Source organism: Zalophus californianus, chromosome 16 (genome assembly GCF_009762305.2).
Source record: "Zalophus californianus isolate mZalCal1 chromosome 16, mZalCal1.pri.v2, whole genome shotgun sequence".
In the NCBI taxonomy this organism is placed as follows: Eukaryota; Metazoa; Chordata; class Mammalia; order Carnivora; family Otariidae; genus Zalophus; species Zalophus californianus.
The window spans coordinates 28002502-28023030 of record NC_045610.1 but is presented as its reverse complement, the minus strand read 5'-3'; the positions used below and the strand labels follow the sequence as shown (position 1 = coordinate 28023030).

General features: G+C 39.5%; 1 protein-coding gene and 1 long non-coding RNA gene across 4 annotated transcripts in view; one reads left to right on the top strand and one right to left on the bottom strand.

Annotated features, from left to right (window-relative positions):
- Positions 1-20529, bottom strand: part of RNF43 (ring finger protein 43) — a 66650-nt gene that overhangs the window by 40670 nt on the left and 5451 nt on the right. The gene's annotated exons all lie outside the window — the stretch shown is intronic.
- LOC113908307 lies at positions 4395-10696 on the top strand. The gene is made up of 2 exons (XR_003515412.1): positions 4395-4634; positions 10454-10696. It is a non-coding gene; the product is annotated as an uncharacterized LOC113908307 (long non-coding RNA).

Below are 20529 nucleotides of genomic sequence, written 5' to 3'. Positions count from 1 at the left end.
GTCTGGAAGTCAGTCAGTCGGAGCAGGGTCCATTGTACGGCCCTGCATGTCTCAGGCCTCGGTGGCTATGCTTCCAATCGCCACAGTGAGGGCCAATGCTGGACGCCTGGCTTCTAAGCAAGAGAGATGAAAGGCTTCTTCTAATGTAATAACTGACGGCCTCTCAGTGCCGTTTGAACTGTTTACAGACTGAGTTAACGATTACAGGCTATGTGTATCTTGGCCAGGTGCCCGAAATTCTTACCCACCCGTCAGATATTATCAAAGAGCCCTTCCATGCCTGGCTGGAGTCTTTCCAAAGCACCTCACAGAGATGCCGACACAAAAGGAGGAGTGTTCAGAATGTGCTCTCTCTCCTGAGGCCAGGGCAAGAAAGTTAGAGAATCAGGCATGAATTAGGTGCTGAGGGGGGCAGAGTTTCCAGAACTGCTCAGGACTGGGGAAAGGGGTCAAGGTCAGCACTGAGGCCAGAAGAACCGGATTCCTCTCTAAGCAGTTTAGGAGGTGTAGGTAAGTAAGAGTCTTCACTGCTGGCAGCTAGAGGTTGATGAGCGTAGGGAAACAAGACCCTTGAAGTGAAGCAGAAATCTGCACCACCACATGAAACAGAAGCCCCTAAGACATCAGATCTGCAAGGCTGGATTTATTATGGGGCAGCATACAGAGGGTGGAGGGAAGTAGATTGTTTTTTTCTAAGAGCAATAGCTAAGTTGAGAAAGAACATCATCTCAAGACCAAGAAAGAATAAGAGACTTCAAAAGTGATAGTAAATAAAGTTAAGGGAGGCTAAGAAGACACCTCTTTACTGAGGTGAGTCTCAAGAGACCAAATGTCATCTGTTTGAGCAGTATCAAAATGTTTTTCACACAAATACAGACAGTTAATCATGAGATATAATGGAAAACTGGCTAGCTTACGACCGAAAAAGAGACTTAACACCAAGAATGCCAGAAAAGCTTTCTGGGGGCAGCAAATATTAAAGAGCACTCGAGCCAGGGAACACCAAGTCTAGTTATTATTTAACTAAATGCTAACTTGTGGACTCCAAAGTAAGATAGTAGGGAGTTTCTACTATTTCTTTATGAACCACCTACTGGCCCCTGAATACATTTGGAAGTGGAGTAAATGGCAGCCCCCACACCTAAGCCTTAGAAATCTCAAGTCAATAGATAAGACAGTTGCACATGCACTCCAGAACTCTCTCCAAAGAGGAATACCTGTCTTCAAACGCTAAGGAAGGGTTATATGGCTTTTTTTACTTCCATACATGGCCTGATGAGGGAATAGACGTTATATAACTTATCACAAAATGCTCTCACAAGAAAATTTGGGGACAGTGCATGCAATTCATATTCTTCTATCCATATATGAATATAATCATCATTAGTACATTGTGTTTCCTTGAATTTTCTTTACAGCCTCAACTGGAAATGGTTGTTTTATTCTCCTGTCCTAACTTGCTGAGCAATGTTGCTATTATGGAGCAGCTGGTGACCTACCCTGTGTAGTGGAGGATAGGACATCATGTTAGAAGATAATTCTTCAGACTATCTACCTTGAGGTGGGGGTGAATTTGACATTATTATTTTGATTGCAGTATAGATTAGGAAACTGACCTGATTTTTGAGACTCATGTTTATATTTTCTGCAACAGACCACAACCCATGTGCATTTACTTGCACAAGGCTTGAACAGAAACACAATTAGATATTGAGTTGCTTCAAAAAAGCACTTCCAACATTCTCTAGACTACTATCTATATGGGGATACTCTTCTCTCCTGGGGTGGGTAAGATTAGATAGAGGTCAGTTTGATTTTTAGAAAAAAAAAAAAAAAAGAATACAAATCAAAATCTTGTTTGCACTGAAACTGTAGAAAGAATATGACTCAGTGGTAAGCTTGAGAGGTAAAATTACAAAAGTAAATCCTATCAGTTGATGTTGAATTTTATGAAGAAATTCCAGATAATCCCTTAGAATTTGGCCCCATAATCTTCTAGAAAATAGCTTCAAAGAAGGAAGAGAAGATGCCTCTAGCCTCTCTAAATAGGTGGTTAGCAATGACTTGGTATCAGATAGAATGAAACAAGCAATGCACTGGATATTGTACAAATGAAAATAATTTAGAAAATCATTAGGGAAACGGAAGAAGTCAAGTATACAAGGACTAAGAATGATGTTATTGCAGTTTTTTCTTTTTAAAGGTTTTATTTATTTATTTGACAGAGAGAGACACAGCGCGAGAGAGAACACAAGCAGGGGGAGTGGGAGAGGGAGAAGCAGGCTTCCCACCAAGCAGGGAGCCCAATGCGGGGCTCGATCCCAGGACCCTGGGATCATGACCTGAGCCACAGGCAGACACTTAACGACTGAGCCACCCAGGTGCCCCTGTTTTTTTTTTTAAGATTTTATTTTTATTTATTTATTTAGAGAGAGAGAGAGAGAGCAGCTCAAGTGGGGGGAGGGGCAGAGGGGGGGAGAGAGAGAGAGAATCCTCAAGCAGACTCCCCACTGAGTAGGGAACCCAATGCAGGGCTCGATCCCCTGACCCTGAGATCAGGACCTGAGCCGAAATCAAGAGTCAGATGCTCAACTGAATGAGCCACCCAGGTGCCCTTGCAGTTTTTATTATGCAAAAACAAGACAGTTCAACAATCCTCCTCAGATTGGGCGGTTGAGAGTACAACTGCAGTACTTACTACCCACTGCTTACAGCCCTTGCTTTGTAAAAGAGATTAATACACGAGAAGTTCAAAGCAGGCCAACAAAAGGATGGAAGGACTTGAGGAGATGATTCCCAGGGAAAGGCAAGGGCCAGGAAATGAATACTTTCAAGGATACCAGGAAGCCTGTAGTGTTACCTCACTAGAAATTGGACTGCTCCAGATGCATGGGTTCCACTGGAACACCAGCTGTGTCTTTGAACTTTAGGAGTCTTGGGGGCAGGGAGATGGCCCTCTTTCATCCTCCCAACTCCTCTCACCTTCAGGGTTGTGCAAATCTATGGAGGCACAATGGTTCAGCTATTTTACAGATATTCCGGAAACCTTATCTAGAGAGCCGACACTCTCCCACAGGGTTCTCCAACGTGGGGCATGGTGCTGGGCAGGCAAGTATATCAAGAAGAAAACAAAGTTCCTTATCAGTTTTCCATATAATAGGTTTACTTGGACAGATTGACAATATATGGAAAATAGATAAGAAATACCAATTTCCTTCTTCATCACAAGATTACTACTAGAACCTCTCTGCCTTCACTACTTAGTAAAACTAGCAAATATTAAACAGGATCTGAAATTCCTTTGAGGAAAAATATAAGGTAATGGCTTTAAGGGAGCCAAATGGTCTTATCCAAAGATTGTGGACAGGGCATTATCAATATGAAGCGATGTAATGTGTTGGCAAGTTCCCTAGCTTTTAAACATACACATGGCTCAGTGATTTCTGGTTAGAGCTCAGGATCCATGGTAAGATGCATCCAAACCTACTATCATAGCAATAGCATGAAGTTATTCCTTCTTTATGAAAGACAGTTTATTATTGTGCACACTTGAACTCCTAAAGATACTCACACTTCCCTGACAAGTAAACCTATGATGGCAATGAAATCAGAAAGCTATAAAACACAAAAATCTGAGAAACATTCTTTTGGAAGGAAGATCATGTAACTTAGTCCTTCACCATAAAGATCAAGTATTAAACAAACTCAAAAAAAAAAAAAAAATTAGACCGGTTCTGCCACTTGAGAAGGAAAAGAAATGTGGTTTCTCCAGCTAAAAGTTTTCTAGATGATGCAGGAACTGCTGCTTAGAAACTACTCTCTAAACAAACTGCAAAGGGATGACTATAAACATTTCATCAACATATTACAATAAAATTCTCTAGGAAGATGCTTTACCATTAAGGATAGAGAAAACCACAGATGCTGTGATTTCAGTTCTTCTCTTTCATTTGCTGTATTTTGTAATTTTTTCTAAAATCTAAGCTTTCATTTGATAGGGAGGAAAAAAGGATCTTTCTTTCTGATGGGAAGACACAGCTGTCAGCATGTAACCCAACGTGCAGTTGCCTGTTAACGCAGCCTGTGGAACACTGTCTCCAGATGAAAATAGCAACAACACACCAACTTATTCAACAAAATTATGAGTGAACATATACAGTGAATCTGGTACACTACATGACATACCAAGGAACAGGCCAGGTCATCAAAATCCCAACCTAAATAAGATCAACATAATGTGGAGGATAACAAAAGTGATAGCAGATTTTCATAGTGAGAAGAGACTTTTGACAGTGGGCACAGATTTTTTTTATGACCCCAAAATGAAAATGAGAGAAACGTCATAGAAGGACCATTATGTAGGTAAAAATTCTTTTTTGGGGGGGAGGGGCAGAGGAAGAGGGAGAGAGAGAGAATCTTAAGCAACCACAATCCGAGATCATGATGGGAGCCGAACGAAATCAAGAGTCAGATGCTTAACTACTGAGCCACCCTGGTAAAAATTCCTAAGGAAAGAGTCCACACCACTATGGAGAGATGAGCAAGCAGAAGTTAACAAGAAAGAGAAGAAAGCCAGCTCCAACACGCTGAATCGGAAGACAAGGCTGAAACAGAGCAAAAGACATCAGTTTGAGGTTAGAATTGATCATTTTCAACTAAGTAAATTTAACTGAAATTATGGGTGGAAGAGCGGGAGTCAGGGAAAAGAACATGGGGGGACTGTCCTAAGGTTATCCATTTTGCCTGTGACCATCCTTTCTCTCAATAGGCAAAATTTCAAAAGCCAGATAAGTAATTTGGCTTTAGGGTCTCGAAAGGCAACTATTTTCAGAGACTGGTCCAAAGTTTGCATAGAGGAAGTAGCTTCCCCTAAAGGATGGAAAATAAGTATTTAGAATATGTACATATATACTATATTCCATATATATGTTCTATGTATATGAATATAAATTCTATATATAACATATACAATGTTATTTACAAGTATATATCTAATAAATATTATTCATTCTAATCTAAACACTCATTTTCAATCCTTCATTTGTATACGGACATAAACACATACCATTACCATTATTAATAGTTTCAGGGTAGGTTGCTTTTGCTAAACATGATGTGAATTTCACATAATTTTCTATAGTGGTTGGCATAATGTATTCCATCCTCCTATCCAATTTCCTATAGAATCTGTTGAGTTTCCTCTGGTTCGGATGAATATTTTCAAATTTTTTTTCTACTTTACCTTTCTTTGGTGAAAGCTAAGCTTAGAAGTACAAAAATCTGTGTGCGTAGAGATGCAGAAATTGAGGTGGGGATTGAAAAAAAACAAACTCCGTTGAAAAGCTAGAGGGGAAAAATATATGTGTGTATACAAGCAAACTTTGTTGTAGAATAACCATTTAAAATCTAAAACAAATAAACAACTCATCGACTAGGGTCGCCTTTTCTTTTCTTTTTTCTTAATGAAACACACAGCAACACCACAAACTCAAAAGGAAAGACCAACAGCATTAAAAGAAGAAATTGAGCATTAATTCTACTCAATTCTTAAAGGCGGCTGCCAATCATGGAAGAGAATATTCTGATTAGCACCAAGTCCTTGAATACAGAAGGCATAAAAGTTTGTGATTTATTTAGCTTGCTAAGGACCAGAAGGAAGTCTTTTAAAATGTAATCTGTACCACAGAATCCCTTTCTAAAATGTATTGGTACACTTTCCTGCCTAAATACATTATAACCGAACATATTTAGCTTTTATTTGGTATCTTCGGTATAAGGATATCATTACAATCATTTTTAGCATGAATTAATTTACATTCTGAAGTATAGGAGATTGGCTGAACTTACAATGGTACCCCTAGGAAGTTCTTATATTACTTGTTTTTTAGATCCTTTATATCAGCTTCTTCCTTTTAATTTATCTCTAACTCATAAACGCAATACGGATGGATATCCCAGTTTATTTGGTATTTATTCTAGTTGGTGAAAATTTTCCTATAAAACTTGGGAAGGAATAGAATTGGAAATAAAAATTCAAGTGATCAGATATTAAATTTAGTTTGGCACCAAGATTACCAAATGTGAACAATAAAGTTATCCAAAGACAGAAACCTGAACTATTTATTTTTTTTCAAAGATTTTTATTTATTTGAGAGAGAGAGAGAGAGCATGCATGAGTTGGGGGGAGGGGCAGAGGGAGAAGAAGACTCCTCACTGAGCAGGAAGACTGATGTGGGGTTCGATCCCAGGTCCTGAGCTGAAGGCAGACGCTTAACCGACTGGGCCACCCAGGTGCCCCTGAACTATATACTTTGAATACATTTTCAGACATTCCACCTATAGAAATGGAGGCTAGCAGGCTTTCATTCTTAATACTCTATTAGCATCTCAAGACTTTGTCCAATGGCGTCAATAAATGTATAAAGATATCAAGAGGTAAAGGTCAAAAAAGAAATCATGAACATCAAAAAAGGTCGCTGGAAGTGACCCAAAACATCACATGCTGGGCTTTCCTTTTTAATGATAATAACAATGATACTGAGTGTTTATCTATGCCTTTATTTCAAAGAGCTTCAGATGCTTTGCAGACATCTCTCACTAATCTTTATTAGGCCTTGAGAAGGAAACAGATTTCCCCAAGAAGTATCTTAGAGAAGGACTCTTCCCAAAACCAGTACAAGGGAAAAAGTTGCCCCCTCCATCTTCCCCATACACACTTGTCTCCTGACTCCCACTGTGTCAAACTGTGATTGAAATGGATTATAACACCATCCAAGTGTTGAAAGGGTAATAATGGTAATTCTGTTTGTTTCTAAAAGAGTTATGAGCTACGTGTGTTTAATCACAACAAGGAACAGGTAAGTAGAAAAGATGAGAAAACCCATAATTACCTTTATCCCATTATTTACCTGTTTTGGGGAGAGACTTCAAACTGGTAAAGTTACAGTGGAATACAGATTTTTCCATACTGCAGAATATTAGTCTCTGAGATGCCTCAAAGGATATCTTTACCTAAAAATGATTTCCAGGCCACAAAGATCGCATAGGCGCTATGACTGAACCTGCTTATTCTCATTTTGATCTAATACTTCTCAGATGGGGAACTGGGAGTCTCAGGGACTTGTGGGGTAATTTCCAAGCAGGCTAGAGAAACTTACCTGCTGAGCTTCAAAGAAAAACATGTTGGGACCAGCACAGTACAAGTATAATGAACTGGGTAAATTAGTTCCCTTCACAGTCCTGAATGCCTCTCCTTCTATCCCTTAGAACACAGCTGCAAAGCTACACAGGAAGCTGGGAGCTTCTGCATCCCGAGCAATTGTTTCAGGGTAGCAGCAATTAAAAGAATACTCCAAAATTTCACAAAGGGAAAATGTAAGAGTGATAGGTAATATGGTTCTAGGACCCCTCTGACTCTGAGCAGTAAAAACTTAGGAATATAGCTGTTTTGTGTTGTGTAAGTGATCACCTCATTGATCCTGGAAGGAAGCTAATGGCTCACCAGTGTAGACCAGCTACATGTTGTACAAAGGTCCAGGGAGGGCAAGTGATTCAACGCAGCACAATCCAGGCACTAACAGAACTGAAGTCCCCACCCTAGAACCCACATGCCGTTAGTCATCCTCTAAGCCATTAAGGCTACCTGTTACTACAGTCTGGGTAACATTTCATCTGCCCTTTGGCCCACAAAATTTTGAATCTAAAGCACTGTCTTTTTAGCTACATTAAAAAAACAGAAACGGTCTTATTCTTAGTTATCTTAGAATAATGCCAAATTGAATTCAAATAGGTTAACTGAGCTTAAATCAGTAACCCTCAAACTTAATGATATTTCTTACAGTAATTAGGTGAATGAGAAAGAGCTCAAGTCTAATTACTATTAATAATAACAATACCTTACATTTACAATTTTCCAAAGACAATTCTCATTTTATTTCAGGGTGGCAGACTATTATTATTATCCCCATTTTATTTGTTTTTTTTATTTGACAGAGAGGGACACAGCGAGAAAGGGAACACAAGCAGGGGGAGTGGGAGAGGGAGAAGCAGGCTTCCCGCGGAGCAGGGAGCACGATGCGGGGCTCGATCCCACGACCCTGGGATCATGACCTGAGTGGAAGGCAGACACTAAACGACTGAGCCACCCAGAAGCCCCTATTTTATTTTTTTAAAAGATTTATTTATTTGAGAGAGAGCAAGTGTGAGTGGGGGGCGGGCAGTGGTAGAGGGAAAAAGAGAGGGAGAGAAGCAGACTCCACGCTGAGTGCGGAGCCCAATGCCGGGTTCAATCTCACGACCCTGAGATCGTGACCTGAGCCAAAGTCCAGAGTTGGACGTTTAACCGACTGAGCCACCCAGGCACCTATTATCCTCATTTTACTCATAAGGACACAGGCTCAAAGAAGTTAAGCATTTTTCCTCAAGGATCAGAGCTGAGATTAAAACACAAGACTACTGGGGTGCCTGAGTGGCTCAGTCGATTAAGCATTGGACTCTTGGTTCCGGCTCAGGTGGTGATCTCAGGGTTGTGATCTCACGGTCATGAGATTGAGCCCCACGTCAGGCTCACACTGGGCCCCATGTTGGGCTCTATGCTCAGTGTGGAGTCTGCTTAAGTTTCTCTCTCCCTCTCCCTCTGCACCCCCCTCTCTGCGCATGCTCTCTCTCTCCAAAATAAATAAATACAAAACCCAAAACAAAACACAAGGCCACTGAGAGCTCTGTTCACTGTAGGATGTTGTCACTCATTTTAGAACACCCTTTATGCCTTATTATTATATCATTATATGTGAATACTGTGCAAAGAGCACTATCTCGTGGGCATATTATTTTCAGTTATCTGATTGGTTGACAGAAATTGTGTTTCTTAGGCCAGAAGGCCTCCAGTTACACATAAAGTTAGAACACAATGAAGTAACTCTGCCCTGAGGGAACCCAAGATAGACATTGACAATTCAAAAGGAAAACATCCTCATCAAGGAAGTTAGCTAGCCTCCAAAACAATTGCCTAACCAGAGAGAGTTCACAACTGGTGACCCATAGGGTAACTTATATTTCTGGGAAACAGAAAAAGCAGCAGGGACAAATGGTAGCTTCTTCTCCTTCATTATTAGCAGAGGCATAATTGCGCAAGACAATTTCTAAATAACAAATTACCAAACGATCCATCATCCTTGGTAGATCCTGACAAAAATCTTGAAAACCAGTGAACCAGAAGGCTACATCTCCTCCATTTGATAAACAGTAAAATAATCATTGAATATGATGCAAAAGACTACCTGAGAAACGGAGAACTAGTACTAGCCCTCCTGAAATTGGGACATCCATGTTCTTGGGCATATGCACCCACTGGGTGCCAATTACTATAGTTTCTGGGTAGAGTTTGGCCACAGGAGAAAATCAGATCTTCTGGCAGCACTTAACAAGGCAGGTGCAGTCATAAAGAACTTGACTTTTGATTCCATTGTCTCTGCCAGGACAGGTGGTTTGGTAGAAGTATGGAATCCTGCCAGACAGGCTCCAACTCAAACTTCCTTTAGAAAACAAAACAATAAAAATGGAAACAAAATGCCAAATCCTGTTCCATGCCTTTAAGATTGATATTGCTGGAAAAACTAGGGCATTTCATATGTAATTAATTTGGTTCAAGTACATATCAACTCAGGAGAAATACGGCTATGAAAACGAAAGGTTGCAGGTTAGGCTTTTCCCTTACAGTTCAATTCCCTATTCCCCTTTATAAACTTTTAAAAGGGACATTCTTAAATTTCAGTGAATTTTACCCATATATTCTTAGTGTAAGAAAACCCCCCAAACTGTAATCGAATACCTGCAGAGGAGTAACGCAGGCAAGTTAGTTTGACACTGCTGAGTGGAATAAAAACTTCTGGCAAATCCTGCCTACCCCGCACATTCTGACTTACCTTCCTAGTACAAACTAGTGCTCTTAAAATTTTGTGAGAATGGTCAGTTGATGATTCCTTTAAAGAAACTGTCTTTTCTCTAAAAACCTAGAGCGTATTAGTTTAGAACAGAGTAAAAATATAAAGGATTTGGTTTTGGTGGCAAAGATAGACAACTGACATTTTTAGCAGGTTTGTCTTCAGGGCAAGCCTTTGTGACTGATGATGTAGGCTCCTAGCCACAAGGACAGCACAATAAGGCTATGAGGAAGCGTGCTCAAAGAACCCTTGTGCGGGCACTGGGGCTGCCACTCTTGGAAACTCTGAGCATTTTTGGTGTTCCTGGAATTCTGTTTCCAACCACTACTTTGTGGTTGCAATGAAGGGACAGAAGAGATCTCCTAGACCAAATGCTCTCTTCTGTTCATAACCACAGAGCCAAGATTAAAATAACAAGAATGTACTTTGTCCAGGGCATAACTCTGCCTACATCTGTCCTATCCATCACTTTATCTTTTCTAATTCTTGTTTTTGTTGTTAATCTACTCTAGGAAGGAAAGTCAGATAACCTACAAATGGAAGAGCTTGGAAAAATTCATGGATTCGGAGGATATTTAAGCAGCAGCCATAATCTCTTGGAACAACGGCCTATAAGTGCCCTGACTGCAAGAACCAAAATATTAATCATCGTTCTGATGCAGAAAATAATTTCTTCAAGTTACAGTGTTAATTCTCCCTAAATAATAAATGGTCTATTCAGGCCCCAGAGATGAGGCTGTGAAGCTAGAACTTAATATGGTTGTGCATCTTTATGCCTGAGTCAATCAAACGGTTTAAACCCAGAAGTAAGTTCCTCCTTCATTTACCTGCCAAGACCTGAGTTCAGGCCCTCAGGGTGCTGAGGTTTTCCTTTGTGAGAGAAAATGACATCATCAACACCTTGGAGACAGCAGAAAATGCAGGGAATGCGGCTCCCAATATTTGTGATATCATCAACGGCCCTGGGAGAAACCCCGAATTCCCAAAAAGTTGAAGTATTGAAGGTTAAAAAAGATTTTTTTGTTGTTTCAAGTTTACCAAAAAGGGCAGGTAGAGTAAGGGTCCCTCTTCCAGTAAGAACCTCAAGAACCAAACATACAGGAATTAAGTCCAGATAGAGCTATTCATCTCATTTGTAGCTTACTGGGGTACATCCAACCAAGGAGGAATACACACTTAAGTTATATTGGGCTCTTTCCCAACTCTGAAATGAGTACATTCTTTGGGGGTACCTGCTAATGTTGCAAATTTGCATTCAAAATAAATTCTAGGCACTCACATAATCCCCCAGTCTCCTCCAAACTTTCTTTGATGTCCAACAACCAAGGACAAGGATCTTTGATTATAAAACAATTTCTTTGGTTGGAAGAAAATTCTTTGCAGGGCGTGAACAGCAGGAGAAAGAAAAGATTTTTCTGAAGTGCAAACTAGTTGGAAACCCCCTGGGGAAAGAATCGGATTCCCAGTCTTTTGAGAGCGCCGGGCCTGCCTGTACAGGCTGCTTCTGCTGCCCGCCTGTAAGAAGGCACTTTTGTGTCTACTGTATGGCCCTCAGCAACAGCATGGCAGCCCTTCTCTTTTTTTTTTTTTTGCCAGCGGAAGTTTTCCAACTCTGGGGGATATAATGCAGAAAGTCACGGTTTAATAACAAGGCATAGTTACTAATCAGATGGCCCCATTTCCACTCCTTCCCAGAGACCTCCAGATGCTTGCAGACTAGAGCTCTAGCCCCTAGCCCCACACATGAAAACCTACCAGCTGCTCTGAAATCCTTATTTCTAGTGTAATTATTTCGCTTATCTCTGATAATTCAACTTCACAAAGTATTTTAGCATCAGACACATCATCCTTTTACTGCTATGGCCCAGACTGGCTCTAGGTTATCTATGGCTTTTCCAAACTTTTCTGAAGGTTCAGATTCACTTAGATGTCGGCTCATGATTGAAATCAGTGTGGTTTGGTCGCTGAGACATCTTGATGAAGAATTTAGAATAAGGGTCCTCAATCCACTGCAGATATTTTAAAATATAAATCTCCAGAGAAAAACTCATTTTTGTGTGTTTTAACTGAATGTAAAGGCAGTAAAGGACCAGAGGACTGGGAGTGCACCTGAGTCTGATGGTTCATTTTGCTACCAATTTGTTGTGTGACTTTAAGAAATTTGGTCAGATTTTTTGTACTACCTACCAGATAAATTTTATCTCAGGGAAAAGAAATAAATAAGCAAGTTACATGTCCCTTTAATATAATAAGTATTTCTAGGGCAAACATAAACTCTGTTTAGAGCTAGAAAGGATCTTAAAGATTATTATTTTTTAAGATTTTATTTATTTATTTGAGAGAGAGAGGGAGAAAGCGTGCCTGAGCAGAGGGAGGGGCAGAGGGAAAGGAAGAGGAGGCTCCCCACTGAGCCCGGAGCCCGAGGCGGGACTCGATCCCAGAACCCCAAGATCATGACCTGAGCCAAAGGCAGATGCTTAACTGACTGAACCACCCAGGTGCCCCAGGATCTTAAAGATCATTTAGTTACCCTACCAACTGTACCCCAACAGATGATAGGTTATATTACTTACTTTTTAAATGGTCACAAGGCACCTGTGGACTTTTCATATACCCAAAGGGGACAACTAAATTCCACATAATCTCTAATGGCAATAAAAATATATGATGTATAACCATACAGTTTACTAACTTCAGAGCAGGTCACAGCCTACTGTTGTTGTTACAGGAGACACGTACATTCTTCTAGAGTTAACTTCTATATCCCTCATATTATACTAAAGTCACAACACATTTTAGAGAATGGAAATAACAGATGCTGATGACTACAGTCAATAATTTTTTAAAACCTTGGTATTAGAAACAAATTTTGCTGAATAGAGATGATATTCAAATACCATCCACCTTCTACATAGTCTTAGTATTTATTTCTTCTTTTATGCAGTTTGAAAAGAATTAAAACTGAGCTAGTGAGATTCTCAATTCAAACAGAACTCCTAATATGTTGGATTCTGTTTAAAGCTAAATTTTGTTTTAATTTTACTGCAACTTAAGAATTTTTTGTACATTTTAGAAAACTTCCAATTTGAGAAGAAAACCATGGTGTTTATTTGAAATTCTAGTGAAAATGCTACAGATTAGCATTATACATACAGGAATATTTATACAGGCAATATTATAACCTATATTTAACTGATAACAGTGCAAATTAGAAGATATGACTGGCTTGTAGTTGTCCTCTAGCTTGAAGCTACTTGAAGTTGCCTAGTCAAAATCTTATTTTTGTTTGTTTTTTCTTTAGTCCTAGGGAACTGTGAAACAGAACTACCACAGTCATGTGAAAGACTCCCGAGAGAGCCAAAATCGGCACTCTGACACATCCATGCCTGCACCTCTTGCTTGGCATTTATCTCACACGGCTGTTTTCCTCGGTGGGACTAGGCTAGGGTGCTACTCTTTATATACCTACCAGCCCTGCCACAGCGTTTGGCACACAGTAGGAAACCCACATGAGAAGACATTGGGAGAATCCAGTGCAGCCCCCAGTCTGGGTAAGGTTCTCAGCCTAGATTTCATAAAAAGTCTCTACTGCTTTGAGGAGACAATCCAGGTCAACAGGCTATCTACAGCAGAATAAATGACATATGCACCATGTCAAGTAATGCTAAGTTGTGGCAAGGTATTTTTTGTTTGTTCACTTATTTTAAAGTATGCCTTCTGGTTGACTAGGGATCAAAGAGGAAAGAGACCCTATGGCAATCTATAGTATCTTCTTAATGGAATGCTCAGGAGAAAATCTCTGCCAACATCTGCTTTTTAATCTCCCTGCAATGACCCCCAAAAAAGTTTAAAATAAACAAACAAGGTTTGTTAAAAATGCTGGCCAGTAAAATATGGTAGTAGATTGGCAGCTCTTTGGCAAACTACTAATCTATTTCTTCATCTGTAAAATGAAATGATTGGATTAGGTGTTTTTTCTAGCTTGAAATTTGATGATTATATTTTACAAATGGAATAGCCTGACCTGTATTTTACCCTAGGTATGGAAAACTGAATAGGATTTAATTCTAGTATAAGTCCTTCACAAAGTTTTAAAAACTTGGCCACAGAACTGTAAATTCAGATACCAGCATGGTTCTAAGCATAAGATACAAAAATGAAAGAACCTGCAACCTGTATCACATAAAAGATTTCTTTCTTTTTCTTTTCTTTTTTTTGAGAGGATAATTCACAAGACTGAACAAAATGGTTTAGGGAAAAAAAGAATGGGAATCCATAATCAGTTTTTAGGAAATAGCAAGATCAACAGGCATAAAACATAAAGCCTGCAGTCTCATCCAAATTATTCCACAGAAATAACAACAGCAACAGTGTTTCCCAATTATCATATATTTATATATGCCTAATAGTACCCTTTTGATATATAAGCATGCATAAAATTGGTAGGCACATGATAACTGATTATGCTACTTAAATTATAGTTGTATTATGGTTGCTTTCCATCGTAACAAAAGTATCCTAGATTTTTTAAAAAACAAATAGTGGTCTTGAAGATAGTTATGTTGCCATCTTAAACAACTACCACTGCTTCAAATTCCAGGGATCAGAGTTTCTAAATAATCTAATTTCCTGTCTCCAAGAAAAATGTGAGCCTGTGCTTATTTTTTTTTTTTTGAGCCTGTGCTTATAACTCTCAAAAAAACCTCTAACTTAAATCACCTTGATTATTTTGGTGTTTCCGAATTTACATATTAAACACAAATTCTAATATATTAAAAAGTATCAAACAAAACAAAATGTATTCATGAACTGTAATGTTTAGAACCCAGATCAAAATTAGAGTAAAGTAGCTTATCTGATATTTCTAAAAACAAAGAAGCAAGGAACAATAAAATTTTTCTTTTAAAGATACAAAGTTTTCCATTATAGCAAACAAATTTAAGGGCCCAAGGAATTCTACCCTAGGGAAAGCAGTAGAGAGTCAAGGATAGAAACCAAAAAAATAGAAAGTAACCAAAGTTAGTTTTACAGTCTCTGTTTTTTTGAATTTAGTAATCAAACAGACACATACAGCCACAATTGTTCTACTTATATCAAAACTAATTAGTAAAATATTCTTTATTCTTACAGACCTTTCCATGAAAACACCATAATGAAAGGGTTGTAAGCACATTTTGAATTGATGTGGTTCCACTTAATATCTGGAGAGCACAATTCCTTTACTAAATCAATATAAGTAGATGCTTGTCATATACCAATTTTTACATCTGAGGTCATCTTAGGTCAGGCCAACCTTCTTATAACTGCATCATAATATTGTTGTCTATTTGACTTCGAGTAATGTATAGAAACACTTTTAAGATTTTATTTATTTTAGAGAGAGAGTATGTACGAACGGGGGGAGGGGAGGGAGAAGGACAAGCAGACTATGCTGAGCACAGAGCCCGACAGGGACTCAATCCCATGACCCAAATCAAATCAAGAGTCGGCTGCCCAGCCAACTGAGCCACCCAGGCGCCCCTATACAAAACTTTTTAAATTAAGTAAGCTGAGGATAAATTAGTTTTGAGAATTTGGTATTGTTTCCTGAAATAATTGGGATTATTCTAGGATAGCACTCATTAATCTGGAGTCCTTAGATCCCTATATCTCAAAGACTCTTTCAACTCACTGAGATTTTATGCAAAATTGTAAGTACGTATGGTCAGCAACTTTTCTCAAATCCTCAAAGGAGTCTGTGACACCAAAAAAGGATTAAAAATCACTGTGTTAGCCAGTCAGAATGGCTAAAATTAACAAGTCAGGAAGCGACAGATGTTGGCGAGGATGCGGAGAAAGGGGAACCCTCCTACACTGTTGGTGGGAATGCAAGCTGGTGCCACCCCTCTGGAAAACAGTATGGAGGTTCCTCAAACAGTTGAAAATAGAGCTACCATACAATCCAGCAATTGCACTACTGGGTATTTACCCCAAAGATACAAATGTAGGGATCCGAAAGGGTACATGCACCCCGATGTTTATAGCAGCAATGTCCACAATAGCCAAACTGTGGAAAGAGCCAAGATGTCCATCGACAGATGAATGGATAAAGAAGAGGTGGTATAGATACACAAAGGAATATTACACAGCCATCCAAAGGAATGAGATCTTGCCATTTGCAACGACGTGGATGGAACTGGAGGGTGTTATCCTGTGTGAAATAAGTCAATCAGAGAAAGACATGTATCATATGACCTCACTGATAGGAGGAATTCTTAATCTCAGGAAACAAACGGAGGGTTGCTGGAGTGGGGGTGGGGTGGGAGGGACGGGGTGGCTGGGTGATAGACATTGGGGAGGGTATGTGCTATGGTGAGTGCTGTGAATTGTGCAAGACTGTTGAATCACGGATCTGTACCTCTGAAACAAATAATGCAATATATGTTAAGAGAAAAAAAAAGAAGAAGATAGCAGGAGGGGAAGAGTGAAGGGGAGTAAATTGAAGGGGGAGACGAACCATGAGAGACGATGGACTCTGAAAAACAAACTGAGGGTTCTAGAGGGGAGGGGGGTGGGGGGATGGGTTAGCCTGGTGATGGGCATTAAAGAGGGCACATTCTGCGTGGAGCACTGGGTGTTATGCACAAACAATGAATCATGGAACAGTACATCAAAAACTAATGATGTAATGTATGGTGATTAACATAACAATAAAAATTTAAAATAAGAAAAAAAAATCACTGTGTTAGGGTATCTCAAAACCAGAACTGGGAATCACAACCTTAAGGACTAAGAAGGTGAGGTCCTTTGGATATATGCCAATATCTTATAATCACAGATTTAAAGTAGTACCCCAATAAATCCTTCTTGGAAAATCAGAATTTCCTACAAAGCAGAGGTTGAGCTCTCTATTAAACCAAATAAATTCTGTGTAAAGGAGCACCTCAAACATACTGACTATAGCCATGTTTATAATTTAAGCAGCAGCAATCAAGGAGACACTGTGCTGTCTGAAAGTCAGAGGAGTAAAGGAATGGAGCATGTTATATCAAACCCAAAGCACTCAAAATAATTGACCTCATAGTATACTTAGAAATGTGATGACATAAATAAATCTGTTTCATCCTACAGTTATCTCCCAGCTATCAGAGTTACTCAGCACCACCATCACGTTCCTTACATTTATTCAATAAAGACTTATTGAGTACCTATTACATCTAAGGCACTAAGTATACTAAGGCACTACTCCCAAGAATACAGCTCTGAACTAAGGAGACAAAAATCCCTGCTCTCACAGAGCTCATATTCCACTGAGGGGACAGAGACAAGTACAAAAGTAAATATTACTGTATGTCACAGGGCAATGTTTATAAAGAAGAACAAAGCAGGGAAGGAGAATATGAGCCCAGGAGGGAACAGCAAGAGCCCTTCAGCATAGGACAGTCTAGAAAGGCCTCACTGAGAAGGTGTATTTGATACCTGGGGGTGACATCTGAGAGACTACGAGAAGAAAGTAGCTGGGGTACAAGCGGGACTCACACGCGGACGGGCCTTGGGTCAGAGGTGCGCCTGGCTTACCGGGAGGGCAACAAGGAGGGCAGAGTGACTACAGCAGAGCGAAGAAGTGAAAGGCCAGGGTGCCGGGCAGATCCTGATGGGCCTTACAGGTCGTTGTAAAGACTTTGGCTTTTGCCCCAATAACAGCATGGAAAAGAACAACGAATGCAGGTCAGAGCACGGGCTCGTAAGGCCTTTTGAAACATAAAGTTCGCAAACTGTTTCACCAATAGATTTTTGACTGGATCATCACACTGAGCAACATAGGCCCAAACAGAGTAGATATCTCAGCCTTTGACAATATTTTAGCTTTTTAGAATTCCCACTCCGTAGAACTGATTCCAGAGAAATCCACATCCTTGGAAACCTGAAAAATTGGATTCCTAGTCTATCTCCTGCAAAGCAGACTGGGTGCATCTCTGTGCAACTTTGTTCTTAGATAATTTATTTGCTTTCTCTCCCCCATTATGTTTCCTTTTCTGTAAAATGGAGTAAATATCACTTGTTCTTATCTGGCTTGCGGGTATTTGTGAATCATTTTAAGCTTCTTGGAAGAAAACTACTATGTAAATTCAATGGAACATCATCAACACACTCTTCTCTAACAATACCCTGCTCTACCAATTCTGGTTCCTAACAGGACATATACAACAGTACTGTACTCATTTATAGCATCTTTTTCCTCTACTGTACTTAGCAATCTGAAAGAAATAAGAGGGGGAAAAAAGCGCAAAAAACGTCCCAACACTTTCCAGTGAATAAAATGTAAAAGCCCTTCTATTAAAAACAAGAACAAGCAGGGGCGCCTGTGTAGCTCAGTCAGTTAAGAGTCTGACTCTTGATCTCGGCCCAGGTTGATCTCAGGGTCGTGAGTTTAAGCTCTGCGCTGGGCTCCACGGCGGGCACTGAGCTACTTAAAAAACAACAACAAAAGCCAGGAGCCCCAGAAATGTCTTTAATATTACATAAAAAGTAAACTATTGGTTCCAGCTCAGCTCATGATCTCAGGGTCATGAGACTGAGCCCTGCATGAAGCCCCACATCGAGACCCACGTTGGGCTCCATGCTCAGCACAGAGTCTGTTTAGGACTCTCTCTCCCTCTCCCACTCCTCCCTCCCCTGCTAACACTCTCTCTCTAATAAATAAATAATCTTTTTAAAAAAAGGTAAACTATGGCTAATTTTTACATAAAGAAAATTACAACACACACAAACCCTTTACTACAAAAACCAAGGAAACGTCTACCCCCAGAATCAGCTAAATAAACACTAAATAGCCTGATAGGTGTAATAGCCAGAGGTACAGCTCATTTACTGCCTCCTATTAACCACAGCAATTTATGAATTTGAATTTACAAAATATTTGCTGGATTTCCACATGAAATAAAGAACTATTATGTATACAAATCTGTTTGATGGGTGCTTATAAAATAGATACCTTCTTAACTTGAAAAATTATCATTAAACATATTCTGTAGCTTCCTTCTCTCCTCTAGGTGCCAGGCTTCTAACAACAAAGCCAAGTCAAGGAGGCTCTGAGCTGGGACTGTAGAAGGCATGCACCTAAGATTGTTAGTGCACACAGTGGAACTATGTCTGATGGTGTACTTCTGACTCTGTTCCAGAGTCAATTATAAATTAATTGGATATTCTGCACCTCCATTAACATAAATAACTTGACGGTTGACTGTGCCTTGAATACTTATACTTATTTTAAAGGCTGGCCTCAAAACAAAATCCCAAAACTTTGAAAACTCTGCTTCCAAGGAGCCCCAACTTGTGCAAAGCAATGCATATGTTATTTCAAAATCTATGATGTCAGGTTCCTGTATTAGATAACTTACCATGGCCTGTTATAAAACAAAGAGAAAGATAATGAAAGTTGTTACATAAAAAGGTAGATAGTGATTAAATAAACATTCTGATTTACAAATATCGTTACAAATGAAACACAAATGGAAGAAACAGAAGGAATACAGAGATCATTAGAAATCAGCAGAATATAGGGTATTCTGGGTCAACCTCAGAAAACAGTACTCATCATTTTCATTCCTTTCTAGTCTGGAAATAAATGAATCATTTCTACAAAGCCCATACTGGTGTTCTGTTCATTTGTGGCATTCTTTGATGTACAGAATTTTAGAGTTGGAAAAGCTTGGGCTCTAGGGTTCAATTTCCAACTATGCCACCTACTAGCCACACGACCTTGGCAGATATAACACCTTCAGTCTCAGTTTGCTTATCTGCAAAATGTGAAGAATAAAAGTAATGTACTTCTCTCACAGAGTTATTATGAGGATGCAATGAGCTAATACATGTGAAGTGAACAGCACAAGTTTGCAATGCACTATTATATTTGAATCTCTCATTTTTACAGATGGGGAGTCTGAAGCCTAGAAAGATAAAAATCATTTTGTCCTGAATCACCATACTGCGTAGTGACAGAGTCAAAGCTAAAAGTCAAGCCCCTCGAGTCACAGTGTAGTCACTTCGTCAACTACAGTTTGCTAAAGCATCATCTCTCTGGCTTTGGCCAAATCTTTAATTATAAAGATTTCTCTCCCTCCTCAAGTAATTTATTTCAGGCCCTGACTACAAATAAAGCAAAAATGCAAAGAGAAGACAGCTACGTGTTGACTAATAGGTAAATTAAGGGGCAAGCAGAGACACTGCACGAGGGGGAATTTGTCCAGGAGGTGTTCGCTGTTAGTGGCCAAATGCTACATCACCACAGTTGCCACTGTAGGTCTGAAGCCTCAGGACAATACATCCTAATCTTGATCCTACTTTATCCTAGAGTCTAAGAAAATCCAGGACAACCCGCTAAGCAGGAAGAGCTTGACGGTCAAAGAACTGTTGACCTCTCTTGTGCAAAGCTACGATCATCTCACTCTTTTGCTTCGAGAAAAAAGATTGATTTTGAGTTGTCCTGCTGAATTACATTTATAAATAAGGAACAAGAATTGAAAAAGAAAATAGGACTGTAATCATTTACAGAAGTGGCAGCAGCAACATTACTAGAAATAATAGAAACAAACATTGACAAGAGGTA